We start from the raw sequence: 22,057 nt of genomic DNA, 5'->3' as shown, positions 1-22,057 counted from the left end.
GAAAAAAATCAAATCTCTTTAATTTAAAAATACAGGAATGCTATATGGGGTAGGAATCAGCAGACTGAGTATTGTACTCCAAAGGCTATGAAAACCTCCACCCACATCAATTTGAGAGCAAGTCTCATAAAACCAGGGGTCTGTGTATGTGTGTGGGTGTGTGTTTCAACAAAAATAACCAATTAATGGATCAGTTATTCAAAGCTCATCTGATGATGAATCATTGAGCAGAGGTGTTGTCCCAAGTTATCTATTAATCCCCATTTCCTTCTAACCACAAAGCCTTGGCCCCCCTGAAGCTACCCAGACACAGCTATACAGTCAAATCATCCCAGCCACACCATTCTCCAGTATTATTTGAAATTTGGGTGGTTGACATCTGGGGGAGAAGTGGAGAAAAGTTCCATGGTGGGCCTGACAGTAGAGAGGCTAATTTCTAAAGGGCAGAGTAATAAAATGTCATTCACCCATACAAGCCCCTGTGGTTTTCAAAGCAGGAGCCAGGGTGTTTTCTGCCACCATCTCAGAAGGGCAATTAGTGGAGGGGGAAGGGGATGGGGAGGTCTGAAACCTTGCCAACGCCTAACTGTTCCTGCTACAAAGATCAGTTGTGAGCTCCCTTCCCTGGTCACCAGGGATAACATGGACGGTGGTCATAGTCCATATGGTGGGGGTAATGTTTTGAGGTTTCTTTGTTTGTTTGTTTTTAATATTATAGTGAGTAGCTCTCAAGCTGAGAGCCAGGCTAATTTACATAGCTGCACAAAGCCCTGCCTTTGCAATTAGTTCCCAGTTGAAATGGAAATATCCCTACTAATTATATGAGCAGGACTTTCTGACCGGCCTTGGAGATTAGAGGGATTTATTCACCTGTGGAAAGGCCAAGGTGGGAGAAGCCCATGCCTCTGGAGAAGGGAGGGATTGACGTAAGCAGGGAGAGAAAAGGGAGAGTGGAGTCCAGGCTGGGTGGGGGCTGGGAGGGGCTCCCAGGGCACTGCTGCAGGCCCTGCAGGCCTGCGTCAACGGGACACTGTCCTCGGAGTGGACATCCCAGCAGGCAGAGTAGGCACAGTGCCGAGGGCACACGATGCTTTTAGGAGCCTGTGAGATGTTTGTGTTTTTTTAATAAAGCAGAAGAGGAAATGAACTTTTATTTATTTTGTTTAATATATTGTATAAATTTATTTGGCTGTACCAGGTCTCAGCTGCGGCATGTGGGATCCAGTTCCCCGACCAGGGATCGAACCCAGGCCCCCTGCATTGGGAGCACTGGAATCTTAGCCAGTGAGCTACCAGGGACATCCCCAAAATGAACTTTTAGATTGAAGATGTTTTCATATATAATATTCATGTATTTGTCTTTATCCCAACATAATCATAAAATGCAATTTTTAGTTTCTTTAAAGGAAAAAGTGCCTGATGCCCACAAAAGTTGTAATGTGGTCCTGCCTGTCGCAATAGGTTAAATGATATGATGTTGTTGCTAACACCTACATTTACACCTTCAAGATGGAGAGTGGCTGGCCAATGGGTAGAAAATTCAGTTATGCAAGGTGAGTAAGTTCTGGAGATCTGCTGTACGGTCTCCCTGAAGAGAGCAATAGTTGTACGCTTAACCACCTGTTAAGAGGGCCTGTCTCACATTCAGTGTTCTTCCCATCATAAAATTTAAAAACAAAATCCAGATTTGACCTAATACCTATCTCTCAGGGGACCTTGCTAGCGTGTAGAAAATCTCAACTCAAGCTTGGCAGGCAGAGAGGCTAGAGAAGTCAGCCCTTCCTTTCCATCCCTCCTGTCTCTTCCCTGTCCTCTCTCTGTTCCCCCAGCCCCTCTATTCTCTCTCCTTTCCTCTCTCCCCTCCATTTTTCCTCTACTCTCTCCCCCTAATTCTAGAAATGTTCTTAAGGAACCAAAGGAAGGCTAGTCCAGAGGAAAGGCTAGTCTCCAGTCCTCGGATGCCCTAAGCACCTTGTTCTCTCCCGGGCACTCACCCTGCTCCCCCACCCCTCAGCTCCACCTCTGTTGTCCTCCAGGACCGAGACAGATTCAGAGGGGGTCAGCCAAGCCCAGGGGAGCTCAGAGCAGGGAGCCCCTGAAGCTCTCTGGGCGCTGGGGCAGGAGGCAAGGCCCAGAAAAGCATCCACACCTGAAGCTCTCTTCTTCTTCCCGTACTCTTCCCCCAGGCTTTGTTCCTTGGATCTTTATATGGTGAGGAGGCTGGGGCAGAGGAGGAAAACTGATTCTGACTAGCAGCTTTTCCTTTACAATGTTTCCTACCACGAATTTGCCTTTTCCCCCTTCTAATTCCATCACTGACAACTCCTTAAAGAAACGGATGCCTGCTGGTCTAGCTCCCAAAGAGGAAGTCACCAGGCGATTAAGGTACATAAGGACATGGCATAGAGAAGGGTTCTCAACCCCTAATGCCTGATGATCTGAGGTGGAGCTGATGCAATAATAATAAAAAATAAAGTGCACAATAAATGTAATACATGCGAATCACCCCCAAACCATCCTCCCCCATCCCTCTCTTCCCCATCCATGGATAAATTGTCTTCCACGAAACCAGTCCCCGATGCCAAAAAGGTTGCGGACTGCTGGCACAGAGTACATTGGTTATAGCTTCCCCTGTCACCCACTGCAAATACTAATTAAACTCATTAGGGTCAAACTGAAGAGTTGGCTATCATTGAGGATGAGGCAGTACATTATAAAATATAATAATACAAATATAAAAAAGATAGGGCCCTATTCTTGAGGAACTACTGTTGAATGCAGAAAAGTCAGGCACATAAATAATACAAGGAAATGAACATAAATGAGGGAAGTGCTAAGTGGAGGTTGATGGAGAAGCAGCTAGTATCCAGATGCCCCTTTGGGGCTTCCCTGGTGGCTCAGATGGTAAAGAACCTGCCTGCAATGCAGGAGACACTGGTTTGATCCCTGGGTGGGGAAGATCCCCTGGAGGAAGGCATGGCAACCCACTCCAGTATTCTTGCCTAGAGAATCCCCATGGACAGAGGAATCTGGTGGGCTACAGTCCATGGGGTCACAAAGAGTGGAACACAACTGAGCAACTAAGACTTCCACTTCCCAGATGCCCCTTGGTGCCGAAAGTAGCTTTCAATCTACTCCATGGCCTCAGATAATGGCAGGTTACCCACTTTGGTCTGTGCCCCATTGAGAAGGCTGGGTGACTTCTGTGAAAACCCAGCCCCAGAGTGGGGTTGAACATTCCGACTTAGAGAAGTCCTGCGGGCCTGGAGGAAGAGGCCACCTGCAGGCCAGGTGGGACAAAGGTGTGACTGCATTCCCATCCCACGCAGCTGTGAAAGGGGGAGCAGCTGGGCACCAGGATTTGGTCCAAGCTTCTCATGTATCTGGAGATGTCAAAGAACCTATAGGGATGGTACTGCCATTCAGAAATTTGAAAAGAAAATAGAGGGTCATTATCTGGCCCCCTATAGAGAGAGTAACCAAAACAAGAATGGCTAACTTCTTAAAATATCACATCACATGTATCTTCAGTGGAATAAGGGCAGAGAAGAAAGCAGAGTCCATTTTGTACCAACTGTAGTTTGGGCTTAAATGGTGAAATTTGAAGACAGAGGTGGAGCTTGGGAGTGGTAAAGCATTAAATAACCAACCATGACTAATCGCTGAGTTTAGCCTGGTGTATTCACTCTGCAAACATAACTGTCATCAGAGTGTAGCCTAAAGAAGGCTCCTGAATAGGCTGCATGTCACAACATATGACTAGAAATCCATGCTTTGTCTGCAGGTCATAATCAACTGTGTCTGTGGTGTAGCATTGGGTATGGTCGGATGACACAGGATGGTTGCTCCAAGTGAGTTCAGTTTTGATCAAAGTAGATGAAGGTGGAGCATTTTTTAAAAAACTGTATTGTTGAAAGTGAATCTGTGTAGTCAAAGGCTTTTTATTTGGAAGTGGGGAGGTGTTGTTATTTTTAATTCAAAGAACCCACTACAACAGAATACCTCTTAGGAAAGACCTGTATTCTTATTCTGGTTCTCTACTGAGCCAGCTAGATGAGGCACAATTACTCTATCTTAAAACGAGGTGCCTTCTAGACCTCTAAAGGGCTGTGATTACATTATTTGGTTACTGCGAAGAGCCTGGTAGGCACTCTCCTCTGAGAAGGTGGAAGAACAGCTGAGGAAAAAAAAAAAAAATGTAAGACACCATTAAATCTACTTATCTTTGCATGTTGGAAAGAAAAATAATGAATTAAGTAGAGATTCTGTCGATTTCTTTCCTACTCCATTTTTTACACTAATCCCAGCTTTCAAATGGAGAAGGCAATGGCAACCCACTCCAGTACTCTTGCCTGGAAAATCCCATGGATGGAAGAGCCTGGTAGGCTGCTGTCCATCGGGTTGCTAAGAGTTGGACACGACTGAGCGAATTCATTTTCAGTTTTCACTTTCATGTATTGGAGAAGGAACTGGCAACCCACTCCAGTGTTCTTGCCTGGAGAATCCCAGGGACAGTGGGGCCTGGTGGGCTGCCATCTATGGGGTCGCACAGAGTCGGACACGACTGAAGCGACTTAGCAGCAGCAGCAGCAGCAGCTTTCAAAAAAATGTGTACATATTAAGTAAAAGATGACCATATAGGGGTGAGCCATGGAACATTCAAGCTTAGTACTTCCCCACTGAGCCCACTCACTGAAGAGGGCACACAGTTGGGAGTTTTGAACCATGTGTGTGGAATTTTGAAAATGGGCTCCATATTCAAGAGAGACTTCTGTATATAATACCTCTATTTGAGCTTGATCTGTACCAGGGTCTCTTGACCTCGGCACAGCTGGCATCTGGGACTGGGTGATTCTTGGTTGTAGGGGCTGTGCTGTGCATTGCACGGTGTTTAGCAGCACCCCTGGCCACTGCGCACCAGATGCTGGGAGCAGACTGCTGCCCCTGCAGGCACTGCCAGGTGTCCCCTGGGAGATGAACTCTCCTCCCTCAGTTAAAAATCAGGGGTCTGGACAAAATGCTGAGGGAGATTCTGATGTTTGCTTGTGATGGGTCTACCCGTGCCACTTTTCCTGTCCCCTGCCCTCAGCTATATGTTTATTCATCCATCACACTGTTCATTAAAGGACAGCTACGTGTCAGGCGCTGTATAAGGATGATAATAATCAGGGAGCAAGAAGATAAGCAGTGAACAAGAAGGAGTGGTCCTGACTGCCACAGCATTCGCAATTTTGTAGGGGGACAGTGTGAAAAAAATCATAAATAATGCAAGAACACTGGAGTGGGTTGCCATGCCCTTCTGCAGGGATTGAGCCTGCATCTACTACATCTCTTGCATTGGGAGGCAGGTTCTTTACCACTAGCCCCACCTGGGAAGCCCTAAATAAAATAATACATAGTGCAAAATAGAAGTTCAAGGAGGCTATGCACACAATTACAGCTGGTGCTTCTCCAACTCCTGTTACTATTACAGTGAATGGTTTAGAAAGACATAAACCAGGACTTGCCTGGTGGTCCAGAGGGTAAGAATCTACCTTGCAATGCAGGGGACACAGGTTGGATCCCTGGTCAGCGAACTAAGATCCCACACGCCACAGCTAGAGAGACCGTGCACCGCAGTGAAGGACCCCATGTGCTGCAACTAAGACCCGATGAGGAAAAATAAATAAGTAAATAAATATTCGTTTTTAATAAAGAAAGACATAAACCTGCAAGAGAATGGTAGAGGAGAACAATAAAACTTGCGAAAACAATGAGTTGGTTGGCTGAGATGAACTTAGTGAACTTAGAAAAAGTGGAAACTTTCACAACAAAACATACCCTTCTGATGTTTAAAAACACTGGATTTCCCTGGTGACTCAGTGGTAAAGAATCCACCTGTCAGTGCAGGAGACATGGTTTGATCCCTGCTCTGGAAAGATCCCACATGCCTCAGAGCAGCTGAGCCCACATGCCACAGCTACTGAAGCCAGAGCACCCTAGTGCCCATGCTCCACAACACGAGACACCTTTGCAATGAGAAGCCTGCACCCCACAGTTAGAGAAAAAGCCCACGCAGAAACAAAGACCCAGCACAGCAAAAAATAAGTAAAAATTTTAAAAAAGTTTATGAACTTCTTAAAACAAAACAAAGCAAAAACACTGGGCTCAGACAGCAAAACCTAAACTTCCATAGAGGGAAAGAAAAAGCAAAACAGATCACATGCAAAGTGGTGTGAATCTGAATGGCATCAGACTTCTCAATAGCAGCACTCAAAGCTGGAAGACAGCAGAGCAATACCTTCAAAGTTCTGAGGGAAAATTCTTCCAACCGAACACTCTATACCCAATTGAATTATTAAATAAACAATAAATAGAAGTGAGGTGTTCAAGCTATTCGAGGACTCAAATTACTTCTCATATTTTCCAGCTTTATATCACTGCATACCTATCTCAATACTCAGTGGCCTAAAACACCTCTGTCCTGTGTTTCCAAGAATTTGAACAGACCAGAGAGGGGACATTTCCTCTGCTCCTCAGTGTGTGTGATCTCAGAGGGGAGGACTGGACCAGATGGGAGCTAGCAAGGCATTTCTGTCTCTTTCTACACAGCCTCTCATTACAAATCCTGGTCAAAGTGGATGCTGTAATAGAGAGGATTAAGGAGGAATAGGATGTGAGGAATTAGAAAAAATATGATTTAAAGAAGTCAGTAGATAGAGATAGAACAAGGAACCAAGGTCCCTTAGGAAAAGAGGATCTAATAACACTCACTCTTCCTCAGAGAAATATAGAACTAGGAAAATACATCAAGGTGACTTGATCCAAAAGCTACTGTAGTTGGGAGTGAGAGAGGAACAGTGGCTAGTCCTGGCCTGAGACAGAGATAAGAGTGATGGTACTTCTGGGCATGAATAGGGGCACTGAATAAGTCTTGATCTACCCAACCTGAATTTACTTTGTACCCTTATCAATAGTGTGGGCATGAAGCAAAAAGATCTAGTTGCTAAGAACTGTAACAATAAGGGCTTGGCCAGAGTCTGGCCGAAATTCTCTGTGATGGGACATAATCCAAGAAAAATATCACTTTCCCTTGGGAAATGTCTGTGAATGAGAAAAGCTTGTCTCTACCCTCTTAGTCCAAGTCATAGTCAGGACTTAGTCCTGCCTGTCCTGGTCATGACTTAACTTCCAGAAAGAACTAACCACGGAGATTTAGCAATTCCATACCAGCCAGATCTCTGCTACCCACCAGCCCAGTGGTAATTAACAAAATCAAACCCATTAGCTTCAACTTGAGATTTCTAAGCAGCCAGGGTAAGAGTTTTAACCCAGAGAGCCCTGGACACTTGAGCTAGGAAACTTCATTGAACTTGGCAACAGGGAGTAAATCAACCTGTTTTCAAAGAGTCTTATCACTGAGCCACTTCAGGGAGAAGAAACATATCCTAGCTTTTGCTCTTCGGGGACAATCCCCAAGGCCAACAGCCCTCCACTGCAGTCAGCACACAGAACAACCAGACTCAGTCCTCAAGTTACTCACATGAACTCAGGAAAACCTGATGGACAAGGAAGCAGAGGCTAGGGCTGTGAAGGGATATATGTTGGCGTTCCAGACTTTGTTATCACTGATTCACCATTTGAACATAAATAGGGCAAGAAATTATGGCAGTTACACTTGGTTTAACATGGCTTGGTTCATTTTTCTCTATTCCCTTTACATCTCTTTCTCTTCTTTTTCCCTGATCTACATTAAATTCTAAGACAGATCGTATTATCTAAAATGAGACTCTGGGGACTTGCCTGGTGGCTCAGTGTAAAGAATCTGCCATTGCAGGAGACACAGTTTCAATCCCTGATCCATGAAGATCCCACGTGGCTCAGAGCAATTAAGCTCGTGCGCCACAACCTTTGAGCCTGTGCTCTAGAGCCCAGGAGCCACAACTACTGAAGCCCAAGCACCCTAAAGCCCATGTTCTGCAACAAGAGAAGCCCCCGAAATGAGAGGTCCACACCACAACTAAAGAGTATTCCCTGCTCTCGGAAACTAGAGAAAAAGCCTGCACAGCAATGAAGACCCAGCACAGTCAACACAAATAAATAAGCAAATAAAATGAGTCCCTGTTCCTACTCCATTTCAAGTGAAATGCATTTTTGCAATAATTATGTAAAGGGCTCTATCTGAACGTGATTAGTGGCACATACTCGGGGCCCACTAGATGTTGGTTTCTAGAATCTGGTTCGATTGGTGAAATGGCTTATAGTGCACAGTCCATGAGTGCTGATGGAGTTAGAGTCATGGCTAGTTGATGTCACAGCGGATGTCATATAGCATGCTTTTTTCTTTCTCAAACATCTTTTTTGAGGTACAACTTACAAACCATAAACCTCACCCATTTTAAATGTACGAGTCAATGACATTTTAGCAAATATACAGTTATGTAACCATCACCACAATCCAGTATTAGAACATTTCTATCACTCTGTAAATAGCCCTTCTACCCATGTACATTCCCATCCAAGCCCAGACAACTGCTAATTGTGCTCAGTGGTGACCTAAATGGGAAGGAAATCCAGAAAAAGAGGGAATATAGGTACACATATAGCTGATTCATTTTGCTGTACAGCAGAAACAACAATGTAAGGCAACTATACTCCAATAAAAATAAATTTAAGCAAAAGATTCAAAGTTCCTAAACAACAAAGGAAGAAAAGGTTTTGCCTGACCTGGAAGGGTAGGCATGCTGAAGGAAAGCAGTTTTTCACTGAGTTAGCGATCGCCAAAGGCTCAGACCTGGTCTTGAGGCACCAGCTGGTCTTTTGTGGGAAGGAAGAAAAACACTGCGGTGTTATTCAACGGTACCTCCAGACCAGTCCCTGGGGAAGTCGCTCCAAGTTCCTTAAATGGTGGGACCAGTAAAACTGAAGGAGTAAGACTACCTCTTGGGGGACTAAAATATCTGTGGCCACTCAACTAAAATATCAGGTTAGACCACCCAAGATTTCCAAAGAGTGGTATTCACTCTGATTGAGAGGATGGCTCCCTCCAGCTGGGAGCAGGCCACAGGCTAGGATGGTGGTGGCAGAGAGCAGAGAGGTGACCCCCAAGCAGACAGTAGCAGTGGGAGGAGATCGCATGGTGAGCAGCCGCAGAGGGGCAGGACACGTCACAAGAGCAGGAAAGCTGTAACCACCAGTGAGGGCCATGTGGAGAGGGAGGTGCCTAGACGGTTTAGAATTCTATAATGCAATTCAGTGGAGGCTTGGAGAAAACCCAGGGCAATTTTTTATCAGTTATTGGTATAATTATTGGTATACTCTGGGCACCTCAAACTTGCTTTGTGCTTTCCTGCCTCCATGTCCTGCTTTCTGGAATATTCTTTTTTGGGCTATAATAGTACCAACTTTTCCTATTCTTCAGGTCTAATCTAGAATCTAACTCATCAGTAAGTCAATACCCATTTAAAGATCTCCAGTGGAACCCTTTTGCACTATTGGTGGGAATGCAAATTGATATAGCCACTATGGAGAGCAGTATGGAGATTCCTTAAAAAACTAGGAATAAAACCACCATATGACCCAGCCTCCCACTACTAGGCATATACTCTGTGGAAACCAAAATTGAAAAAGGCACATTAGCCCAATGTTCATTTCAGCTCTATTTACAATAGGACGTGGAAGCAACCGAGATGTCCATCAACAGATGAATGGATGAAGAAGCTGTGGTACATATATACAATGGACTGTTACTCAGTCATAAAAAGGAACACATTTGAGTCAGTCACAATGAAGTGGATGAACCTAGAGCCTAGTATACAGAATGAAGTAAGTCAGAAAGAGAAAACAATTATTGTATACTAATGCACATATATGGACTTCCCTGGTAGCTCAGATGGTAAAGCGTCTGTCTACAATGCAGGAGACCCGGGTTCCATCCCTGGGTTGGGAAGATCCCCTGGAGAAAGAAATGGCAACCCACTCCAGTATTCATGGCTGGAAAATCCCATGGACCGAGGAGCCTGGTGGGCTACAGTCCCTGGGGTCGCAAAGAGTCGGACACAACTGAGTGATGTCACTAACTAATGCATATATATATATGAAATCTAGATAGATGGTACTGATGAACCTATTTGCAAAGCAGCAATGGAGATACAGACATTGAGAACAGACTTATGGTCACACCTGGTGGTGGAGGGAGGGGAAGAAGGAAAGGGTAGCAGGTATGGAGAGAGTAACATGGAAACATACACTGCAGTGTGCAAAATAGATCGCCAACGGGAATTTGCTGTATGACTCAGGGAACTCAAACCCGGGCTTGACAACAACCTAGAGGGGTGCAATGGAGGAGGTGGGAGGGATTTCAAGTGGGAGGGGACATGGGTAAACCTATGGCTGATTCATGTTGATGTTTGGTAGAAACCAATGCAATACTGTAAAGCAATTATCCTTCAATTAAAAATAAATAAATCAAAAAAATAAAGATCCTTAGTGATAGTCTATCATAATCCTCTATCTTTCCTTGAGTGTACTGAACTGCACTGGTTCTAAGATATACACCTCCTCCAGCCTCCCCCTTCCCCACCCACCTTTTAACACCTCTGAAATTGGGATAAATCATGAATCATGGTCTTTTCTTTCTAAGCAATTTTAGAAAATAATGGTGTATCTTATAACCAGAAGTATCTCTGTTCAATAAAATACAGTATTCTTCACACTCCCTGAGTGTTGATTTACTTATATGTTTATTGCTGCTGCTGCTGCTGCTAAGTCGCTTCAGTCGTGTCCAACTCTGTGCAACCCCATAGACAACAGCCCACCACGCTCCTCCGTCCATGGGATTCTCCAGGCAAGAGTCTACCCTATAAAACCGCAAGCTTTTTTGGAGCAAGGATTACATCTGACTTGCTTATCCAACATGCAGGCCAATTCTTGGCTCATCATATGTGCTTAATAATGATCAGTCAAGTGAATGAATTAACCTTAGAACAGAGTTGTATGGCTCTCAGCCAAAAAACACACTATTGTACACAATACTATGTATAATTGACATAATAAGCTTTTTGGACAAAATCAGCATATATTCTCACTGTAAAATTCACATGTACCCAACGTCTTATCTGGAAACTTGAGCTGTAAATACTGGTTTTAAGTAGAACCTTCCACACAAGCAGATTCCTGAAAAGAAAGTGCACTTAATATTGTACTTAATATCTGTCCAACCAGAACTGTCTAATTTTTTGCATTATACATTTCTTGGAAAATCACCTTTGAAGGGGAGATATTATTAGAAAGTATTTATGAAGCCACTCTCAGTGTAATACCCAGGCACTTTGACAAGTACTCTATTTTTGCATATGAAAAAAAAACCCAACTCATTGTCATACATTATGGCCAGCTTTTCTTGCTTAATACCATAGTTAACGCTAATCCTATGTTTATAACCTCTTAATCTACTTCCATGGAGATAATAGACATGGCCTTATCTATTCATTTGATCCTGACTTAAATAAGTAGAAAAACCGGGGGTTCACTCTATGCTAAAATAATTTAATAAAAAGCAAATATTTCAGGAAACATCATTTAGAAACGCAGGAAATGTAAATGGATTTCAATGCATGGTTGATCTATTTGAAAATTTTCCTCTAAATGAAAGTCCTTCTTTAAGACTGATTCAAGGCTCTGGATAAATCTCATTAAAGTCCCCAGTAGTGAGAATTTGAATACAAAATTATGCAAAATGAGAAAAATGGGTCATTTCTGCCACTGCCTCATTCCGAGGTTTTTGAACAAAATAGAATTGAGAACAAAATCATCTCAACTTCACAGTACACCATGTTTCCCAGTGGTGATCAGATGGTGGCTTTGACGCAGTTAAGATTGATGGCTATAGGGCTGATTCTGATCTCGGACAAATCACACTGCTCTGGACCTCATCATTCCTCCTGAGAGTCTGACTTGTGAAGGTCCAGTTCAATTGTCATCTCCTCTGAGAATCTTTCCATACTTCCCTGGTCAAAATCAATGTCACTTTGCTTCCTCCTCTGGACCTCCTAACATTTTGTTTCTTCTTCTTTTGCAGGATGACACAGCCTTGTGATATAGATGGGTGTCCAGGCACACCACATTACTGCACTTCAACTCATTACACTTTGAAGATACTGCATATTTCACAAAGTGAAGGTTTGTGGCAACCCTGCATCAAGCAAGTCTATTGGCTCCATTTTTCCAACAGTACTTACTTACTGTGGGTTTCTAGGTCACATTTTGGTGATTCTCAAAGTATTTCAAACTTATTAATTATAATTATATTTGTTACGGTGATCTATGGTCACTGATCTTTGATGTTACTATTGTACTTGTTTGGGGTCACCATGAGCCAGGCCCATACAGGACAGTGAACCAATAAATGTTGTGTGTATTCTGACTGCTACACCAACCAGCTGTTCCCCTATCTCTCCCTCTTCTCAGGCCTCCCTCTTCCCTGAGACACAACAATTTTAAATTAGATCAATTAATATCCCTACAATGGGCTCTAAATGTTCAAATGAAAGGACCCATCTCTCACTTTAAATCAAAAGCTACAAACTTCATGAGGAGAAGCAAGCAAAACAGCCTTATTGCTGATACAGAGAAAGATTTAGAGGTCTGAACAGAAGACCAAACATTACATTAAGCCAAAGCCTAACCCAGAGCAAGCCCCTAACTCTATTCAATCCTATAAAGATGGAAAGAGGTGAGAAAACTGCAGAAGAGAAGTCTGAAGCTAGCAGGGGTTGACTTATGAGGTTGAAGGAAAGAAACCATTTCCAGAACATAAAACTGCAAGGTGAAGCAGCAAGTGACGCTGTAGAAGCTGCAGCAAGTTATCCAGAATATCTAGCTACAGTCATTAATGAAGGTGGCTACACGAAACAGATTGTTCAACGTAGACAAAACAACTTTCTGCTGAAAGAAGATGTCATCTAGAACTTTCTTAGCTAGAGAGGAGAAATCAGAGCCTGGCTTCAAAGCTTCAAAAGGCAGGCTCACCCTCTTGTTAGAGGTTAGTGTAACTGGTGACTTTAAGTTGAAGCCACTGCTCATGTACCATTCCAAAAATCATAGGGCCTTTAAGAATGATGCTAAATCTGCTCTGCCTGTGCTCTATGAATGGAACAATGAGGCCCGGATGACAGTACATCTGTTTATATCATGGTTTGCTGAATATTTTAAACCCACTGTAGAGATGCACTATGCAGAAAACAATTTATATTTCTTTTAAAATATTTCAGTGACAATGTACCTGGTCACCCAAGGGCTCTGATGGAGTTGTAGGTTAATGTTGTTTTCATGTCTGCTAACACAACATTCATTCTGTATCCCATAGATCAAGGAGTAATTTTGAATTTCAAGTCTTATTTAAAAAATACATTTCATAAGGCTATAGCTGCCAAAGACAGTGATTCCTCTGAAGGACATGGGTGAAGTAAATTGAAAACCTCCTAAAAAGGATTCACCAGTCTAAATGCCATTAAGAACATTAGTGATTCATGGGAAAAAGTCAAAATAGCAATATTAACTGTTTGGAGAAGCTGATTCCAGTCCTCATGGATGACTTGGAGGGGTACAAGATTTCAGTGAAAGAATGAACTACAGATATGGTGGAAATAGGAAAAGAACTAGATTTATAAGCAGAGCCTGAAGATGTGACTGAACTCCTGCAATCTCATGATAAAACGTGGAAGAATGAAGAGTTGCTTCTTACAGATGAACAAAGGAAGTCGTTTCTTAAAGTGGAATCTACTGTTGGTGAAGATGCTGTGAGGATTGTTGAAATCACAACAAAGGATTTAGAATATTACATAAACTTACATAAAGCAGTGACAGGATTTGAGAGGACTGACTCCAATTTTTCGAAGAAGTTCTGCTATGGGTGAAATTACATTACATGCTACAGAGAAATCATTCATGGGAGGAAGAATCAATCAATGTGGCAAACTTCATTGTTGTCCTACTTTAAGAAATTGCCACAGCCCAACCTTCAGCCACTATGACCTTGATTAGGCAGCAGCCATCAACATTGAGGCAATCCACCATCAAACATATAAGGACTCACTGAAGGCTCACATAATGGTTGGCATTTTTTAGCAGTAAAGTAATTTTAAATTAAGACATGTACATTGCTTTCGTAGGCATATGCTATTGCATACTTAATATATTACAGTAGAGTGTAAACGTAAATTTTATATACATTTGTGTGACTCACTTTCTAGAGATATTCACTTTATTGCAGTGGTCTATAACTGAACCTGCAGAATCTCTGAGGTCTGCCTGTGTATCTGTCTGCTGCAGAAAGCTGAACTCCTGGAGATTCAGGACTAATTTTATCCATCCTGGGTCTTGCTCACGGAGGCTGTTTCATAATTTTGCTGTATCAAATTGAATGACCTTATACTATCAGCCTTTGATTATTGCTCAGTTTTATGTTCCCTAAGGTACTTTGGTTTATTTTTATGTACTAATATTCCAGATTAGGGAAAAAAAAAAATCCTACTCATCTCAAACCTTCATGAGACTTTGTGTGTGACCTAGAACAAAGAGTTCACTCAGCTCAGAAAACTACCTCTAGCAGTTCATACCAAGTTCACATCCTGAGGTATGGTTTGCTGCGGTTTCCCTGGGCCCTGGGAGGGAGAGAGCTTCCTTCAGGGTCCTGGAGGTGAAAATCGATTCTCTTTGGTTCTGAGCACAGAGGCCAGTGCTCTCTATAGACAATGCAGTCATTAGAGTGTCAGGCCGTGAGGTCTGATCCTGCCTCTAATGCTCACTTTCCGGGTAATGAGGTGCAGGTCCCTTAAGTCTCTTGATCATCAGCTCATTGGTCTCTAAAACTCTATTAATAAGTTGCCCTGTGCAATGGACTGGTATGAAAACTAATACAAAGCATTCCAAAGCACTCACAATGTTCAGTGCTAAGCGTAGTGAAAGCATTGTGGCCAGAGAGCTCAGCCTGCGCCCGATGGACCTGGCCTTGGCCACTCTTTCCCATACTGTTCCCGGATGACTAAGGTCTGGCTGCACATTCTACCGGGGCTCACACAGCAGTGCTCCCAGAGGGAGCTGCAGGGTCCAGCCTGGTGTGTGAGAGGTGAGAAAGCCCCTGAGAAAGACAGAACCCGTCCACAGGGACAGTGCCCATGCCTTCCTAGAAAATGAGTTCATGAAAGTTCCCAGCTATAAGCACTGCTTTGTGTTCATCAGTGCTTCTGAGCAGCAGCTATTCATGTGATATGGAACTCTTAAAATAAAGTTCTTTTTATTTTACCAAATGTTTGACTTCAGGCTTTCAGTCTTCCACCTACATAATGCCCAAACTGTGGGCCAATGGAAGCATTTCCTTGGAAAACCAATGCAACCGATGTTTGTTTGATGTTGCTGAGCCACACCGGTCGATGGCGTTTTCACTTCCCAGCCAGTTGCTCTGGTACTGCTTAGATGAAGCCCAAATTAATTTCATTCTTGGTCACTTTTCATAAAATTGAAAATCTGAAAGTTCAGCCCTGCCTGACCACCTCACAAAATGGGCAGTCTTGTTCTTGACCTCATTAACAAAGGGCTGGCCTTCCAACCCACACCAACCTGGGGGAGGAAATAAACCAGACAGCCTGAGTGACGACGGAGGGAGATGAAATGACCCCTCCTCGGGACAATGCCTTTTCCTGTTTCTGGAGGCTCCTCCTATTCCCACACTGGTTTCTGTATCCGTTACTCTACCCGGATCCTCTTTCACATCAAAGTGTCTCTCCTTGGGCTTCACAAGTAGGGGCATAACCTTAGTTTCGACAGGAAGGAATTTTCATCCCAAAGGAAAAGAGAAAACCATGTGTTTGGTTGCTATAAAATTACACTTTCTTAGTTTTTCATATTATAATCATGCACACAAGAAGTATAGGCAGGCCTCTAGCAACTTCAGGCCAGACTTTCAGTTCCCTAGAATCCTATAGTTCAGGTTGAAAGGATTAAAAAAAAAAAAAAATTAAAACTCCAGCCTTTCAGTCTTAATTAGCAATATTAAATGCCCAAGTCAGGGAAAGTTTTAGTGAAGGATATGATTTTTTTCTACTTCAAAAGGACGTTAAAGGGCATAAGCTGGACAGATTTTAAGGAAGAGAGGTTGAAGAATACCATGCATTCCATCTCAGACTTGACTACTGGGACCTTCTTGGGAGTTCTGCATTTAAATCCAGTTGTGAACTGGATTATTGGTGATGGTAGAGCACTACAGCTTCTTGAAGGCTGTCGTTTGTATCATTATCAAAAGCACCTATTTACTGAATTTGCTTGGGGCTTCCCACATGGCTCAGTGGTAAAGAAACTGCCTGCCAATGCAGGAGACAAAGGAGACACGGGTTCGATTTCCAGGTGGGAAAGAGCCCCTGGAGGAGGGCATGGCAACCCACTTTAGTATTCTTGCCTGGAGAAGCCCATGGACAGAAGAGCCTGGCAAGCTACAGTCCATAGGGTCACAAAGAGTTGGACATGACTTAGCAAGCAACTTAGCATGCACGCTGAACTTATTTACAAAACAAAAACAACCTCAGAGACTTAGAGAATGAACTTATGGTTGCCTAGGGGAGAAATGGGGGAAAGGGATAGTTAGGGAGTTTGGGATCAACATGTACACACTGCTATATGTAAAATGGGTAACCAACAGGGACATACTGTATAGTACAGGGAACTCCACTCAATGTTATGTAGCAGACTGGATGCGAGGGGAGTTTAGGGGAGAATGGATACATATATATGTATGACTGAGTCCCTTGGCTGTCCAACTGAAACTATCACAACAATGCTGATCAGCTATACTTCAATTTAAAATAAAAAGTTTACAAAAACAAAAAACCCAGGCTTGATTAAAAATGAAAAAACAAAAAGCACTTATGTAGGAACTAGCATACCTTCTGCATGGCAGATATCTGAATAAGTATATCCCTGCCTTTCTGGAGCCTCTGGTACAAAATGATGCAGATATCCTTGGGGACCCAGGGTAAAATATCAAAACCTTGGGCAGGAGAGAGCATGTTCTATAATATATTTTTTTAATGTATTATTAACGCTCAGGGGGTAGGGTGGTTAGGAAACGTGATGCTCAACAAAGTTTTACCTGGTGGGATATGCAGAAAACAGTTCCTTGACTGTGGGGTAGGACCCTTTTAAACAGTATCCACATTTGGGGGATGGGAGGTACTGATGAAAAGACAGCATAGGTTTCAAAAATAATCACTCACGGGCTCATTCAGAACTTATCAACTACTTCCTGCACGCCCAGATATGTAGCTGGCCCTGTGAAAGATATAAAACAAGTAGACTCATCCTTGCCAAGAAGGACTTCTTCAGGAGTCTATGATGGTACAATGTTAAAGCAATGTGGAAGGAACGGCATTATCCCAATGCAGATATATACAACTGGTAGTTTGAGGCAGAGTTAGAATGACTTACAATCATTTGGAGATACACCAGGACCTAGGCTTAGAGATGTGTGTGCAGGCTAAGTCCCTTCAGTGGTGTACGACTCTTTGTGACCCCGTAGACTGTAGCCCACCAGGCTCCTCTGTCCATGGGATTCTTCAGGCAAGGATACTGGAGTGTGTCGCCATGCCCTCCTCCAGGGAATCTCCCCAACCCAGGGATCAAACCCGTGTCTCATGTCTCCTGCATTTGCAGGTGGGTTCTTTATCACTAGCATCAATTGGGAAGCCCAGGCTTAGAGACAGAGAAGCACAATTCCTAAAGGACTTTAAATAACCTCAAGGCAAGCTTCCTTACTGTTCTTTTCTCTTTCATACTCAAATGGAGAGGGAAAAATCAAGCCCTGTGGCTTATGAATTTCTTCTAACAATTATGAAAATTTTTTCTTTTACCAAAGGTGTGTATACTTTAGGCATTACTGTTAGGCTAGGAAAAAGGAACATTGAAAATGAATCAGCTCTTCCATGAGGACTATGCAATAATCATACTATCATCAGAAGAAAAAAGAGAGAGCGAGAAAAGAGAAGAAAAGGAGTACAAAGCAAAATAGAGGAGATTTCATTCATCAAAGCCATGGTTGTCTCTGAGAAACCCATGAATAACACTGACCCCTACACCAACAAGGAAAGGAGGGAAGATGCAAAACTTTGGCAGAGCATCTGCCAGGCCCCATGTGCTTTAATATCATTATCTTATTATACCACAATCGCTTGCCAAGGGGTGTTAACAGCTCTCATTTCATAGAAGAGGAAACTAACACTCAGTGAGTTTAAGTGACTCAACTAAAGTTACACGGTAAGCAGCAGGGCCCTGGATTGGAGGGCTGCGAATGCCAGAGCCCATGAATTCCCCCCAATCCCAGGCTCCCTCCACTCTACGCTCCAAGCTTCGGAGAGAAGTACATACTTGTAAGCCCCCAGCTGCGTGTGTGTTTGCTAAGTCACTTCAGTCACCATAGCCCACCAGGCTCCTCTGTTCATGGGATTCCCCAGGCAAGAATGCTGGAGTGGGTGCCATTTCCTTCTCCGGGGGATCTTCCTGACCCAAGGACTGAACCCATGTCTCCTGTGTCTCCTGCATTGACAGACAGGCTCTTTACCATTAGCACCACTTGGGAAGCCCAAGCCCCCAGCCTGACTGCAGGACAAATACTCCTTTAACAATGGCTGCCTGTTCAGCCCCTTCAAGGATACATACATCACAGTATTTTTCAAATACAGTTTCCCCATTTCCTTCACTCATCCAGTTTCTTTATTTCTATAATATTCTTATGAAAGCAGCCATGATTTATATTTGAAATGTACTGTATATTGCTAGCTGAAACACTTCAGAGGGACAATATTCTGTAAATCCTAATACAGTTATGAATTAGACTTGAGATACTTATGCAATATTTTGCAAAGTAAAATAATATTTAAAGAGATATGCTTTTATTTTTAACATTCTGATGCAAACCTATATTATATTCTATTTATACAGTGGTTTCCTTAAATGTTTTCTATTTTTTCCCCCATCCTGTCATTCTTATTCCCTCGGTAATCTCTATATATCTAAGGAAGAGGAAGCAAGAAGTTGTACCACCTGTGTATACTAATTTTAGTGTTAGTCCTGACGACTTTGTTACAATTCTGGTTATCTCTCAAGCAGTTACCCCTACCCCTTCCTTAGAACTGGCAACAATTTAAATTCAAATATCTTCACAACAGGCAATTTTATTTTATGTGGCACACCAGAGATGGGAGTTGGTTTGGGTGTGTTTGGTTTGGGGCTTTTTTTTTTTTTAATTCCTTTCCATTTTTGGTCAGAGGTTGTGCTTCAGAAAAGTATGCTCAGTTGGCCTATATCATTGGAAAACTTTCCTGAGTTGCTCTAGCCATATGCCACAAGCCAGAACCCAGCAGATACCAGCTCCAAGAAAAAGCAGGGTGTTCTATCTCTGCGACTGATTCCATTTTTGGATTCTCTTTCGACTCTGCCAATCAGTTCCAGATGTGATGTGTTGGTTTTTCAGATGTGAGTTACCTGTCTGTTGGGAGCCAAGGAGACCACTGGGTGTGGGCCACCCACCGCTGACAGATGGCAGTGACTTAGGTCGCTGAGGATGTTGGCTGGATCCAACCCAACTCAGAAGAGAAAGAAACCATAATACTTCTTAATAATTTCCTTTGCTCCACCCAGACGTTCTACTAAAGGAAAGAAGATTTAAGTCAAGGCTCCGCACCGTATGTGCCGCATTAACATCTGGACAAGGGCTTGAGAGACTCTCCCTGGAAACTAAGAAAAGGAAAAAAATCCTCTGGGTCACAGTTGCTCCCTAACTCTGCAAGGCAGAGTCCTTGAGAGGGGGTAGAGTGGACTGGGGGTAGAACTCCTGACTTGTGAGGACAGCCAGCAGCGGTTTGGCTGGTTGGTTATACAAATTAAAACTAATTTGCATTGCATCTAAAAAAAAAAAGATAAATACAAGGTGCCTATTATATACACAAAGTATCACTGAAGGTCTGTAAATATATAATAAAATGTTAATATACATGACATTTTTCATGAAAAAAAAGCTAGGAAAAAGTGTCTGTATTCTGAATTTAGGTTTCTTTGAGGAAAAAAAATAAATCGAGGTATTCAAAAGTATCAGACCATGGCCAATCAGACTATGTGAAGACTGATTCAGATCAGCCAAAGTGCAAAAGCACACTTAAAATTGGATTTTCTTTAAGATTTTGTCTTTTATTTTAAAAAAGTATATGTACAGACTGAAGGGTGGGATGGGGAGGGAGATGGGGGGAGGGACATGGGTGTACCTATGGCTGATTCTTGTTGATATATGACAGAAAACAAGAAAATTCTGTAAAGCAATTATCCTTAAATTTAAAAAATTTTTTAAAAAAGGATATATACACCTTTATATCTTATAGTGCCTTTTTTCCCACTGAATTCCCTGGTTTTTTTGTTTGGAAAATACTTTAATAGTAATATAGTGAAATTAATTAATTCCACAGGCTTTGGAGTCTTAAAGACCCAGATTCAAATGCAATTGAAATTTGGCCGTTGATTCACCATCTTGAAGCCCCAGTTTCCTTACTTGTGGAACAGAATGCCCATCTTCCAGAGCTGTGAGAACTCAGTGAGAGCACATATAACTAGCACAGAACACAGTTCCCATTAGACAGGAAGCACTCGGCAATGTCAGATACGAATACAATCATAGCTATCTCCCCTCTATTCCAGCTGCTTCCACTCCAGCCCGTGTTTACAGTACTATCTTCTAACTCCTGACCTGTGGCTTTTTTGAGCAGCAGGCTGAATAGGTAAGACCACGGGCTCCGAAGTCTCACTGCCTGGGCTCCACTCCTGTCTCCTCTATTCACTGGCCCTTTGACTCTGGGCAAGGTATTTCTCTCTTGGTACTATTTCCCTATTTTAAAGGTTTCCTCACCTTTAAAATAGGGATGTGATGTGAAAGTCGCTCACTCGTGTTCGACTCTTTACGACCCCATGGACTATACAGTCCACAGAATTTTCCAGGCCAGAATACTGGAGAAGGTAGCCATTCCCTTCTCCAGGGGATCTTCCCAACCCAGGGATCGAACCCAGGTGTCCCACATTGTAGGCAGATTCTTTACCAGCTGAGCCACCAGGGAAGCCCTAAAATAAGGATGCTGCTGCTAGGTTGCTAAGTCGCTTGTCGTGTCCGACTCTGTGCGACCCCAGAGACGGCAGCCCACCAGGCTCCCCTGTCCCTGGGATTCTCCAGGCAAGAACACTGGAGTGGGTTGCCATTTCCTTCTCCAATGCATGAAAGTGAAAAGTGAAAGTGAAGTCGTTCAGTCGTGTCCAACTCTTAGCGACCCCATGGACTGCAGCCTACCAGGCTCCTCCATCCATGGGATTTTCCAGGCACGAGTACTGGAGTGGGGTGCCATTGCCTTCTCCAAAATAGGGATAATAGTACCTAATTCCTGAGGTTATTGTGAAATAACTCTTTCCTAACTGGCAACCCAGCTCTATCCCAGTCTTGTCCTACCTGCCTGTTCCATCTGGTCTCCCACTGTTCTCCTACGCACACCCAATCTCCAGCAAACTGCCAGGAGCTGGGCCTCATCCCCAGCAGCCTCTATCCCTTTAGACGGTGTACTGGTTCCTCTTGCCATTGACTAGGGTGGGGACGTACCAGTTAGATGTCAGAACAAGCCTTTGGGGGGACGTACCAATTAGATGTGAGAGCAAGCCTTTGGGGGGACGTACCAATTAGATGTGAGAGCAAGCCTTTGGGGAAGAGGGAAGTATGTAAGAAAGATTTTCTTCAGTGATAAATGAAGGAAAGTTACAGGGCTCAAAATAGCCTTGAGTTAAAACTCCTCTCCAGGTCCTCTCCATCATTCTATGCAAAACAAAGAACTCTCTCACCAGAAGGAAAAAAATGGACATTAAGGTTGATGACGCCCAGCTCCCAGCTGGTCCAGCCTCTGGCCGATCTTCAGAATTCCTTGCCCCAGCCGTCTAAGAGATAACTACTCCAAACAACCTTGGGAGAAGAACAGGCCCCCTTAAGACAGTAGCTTTCCACATACAT

General features: G+C 43.2%; 1 pseudogene; it reads left to right on the top strand.

The window, feature by feature from the left end:
• The first annotated feature begins 5,770 nt into the window (after nt 1-5,770).
• Nucleotides 5,771-14,077, top strand: LOC123465981 (annotated as a pseudogene).
• The last annotated feature ends 7,980 nt before the right edge of the window (nt 14,078-22,057 follow it).

This window comes from Bubalus bubalis, chromosome 7, assembly GCF_019923935.1.
Source record: "Bubalus bubalis isolate 160015118507 breed Murrah chromosome 7, NDDB_SH_1, whole genome shotgun sequence".
Lineage (NCBI taxonomy): Eukaryota > Metazoa > Chordata > Mammalia > Artiodactyla > Bovidae > Bubalus > Bubalus bubalis.
The sequence above is the reverse complement of the archived record's forward strand: the minus strand, read 5'-3'. Positions and strand labels throughout refer to the sequence as shown.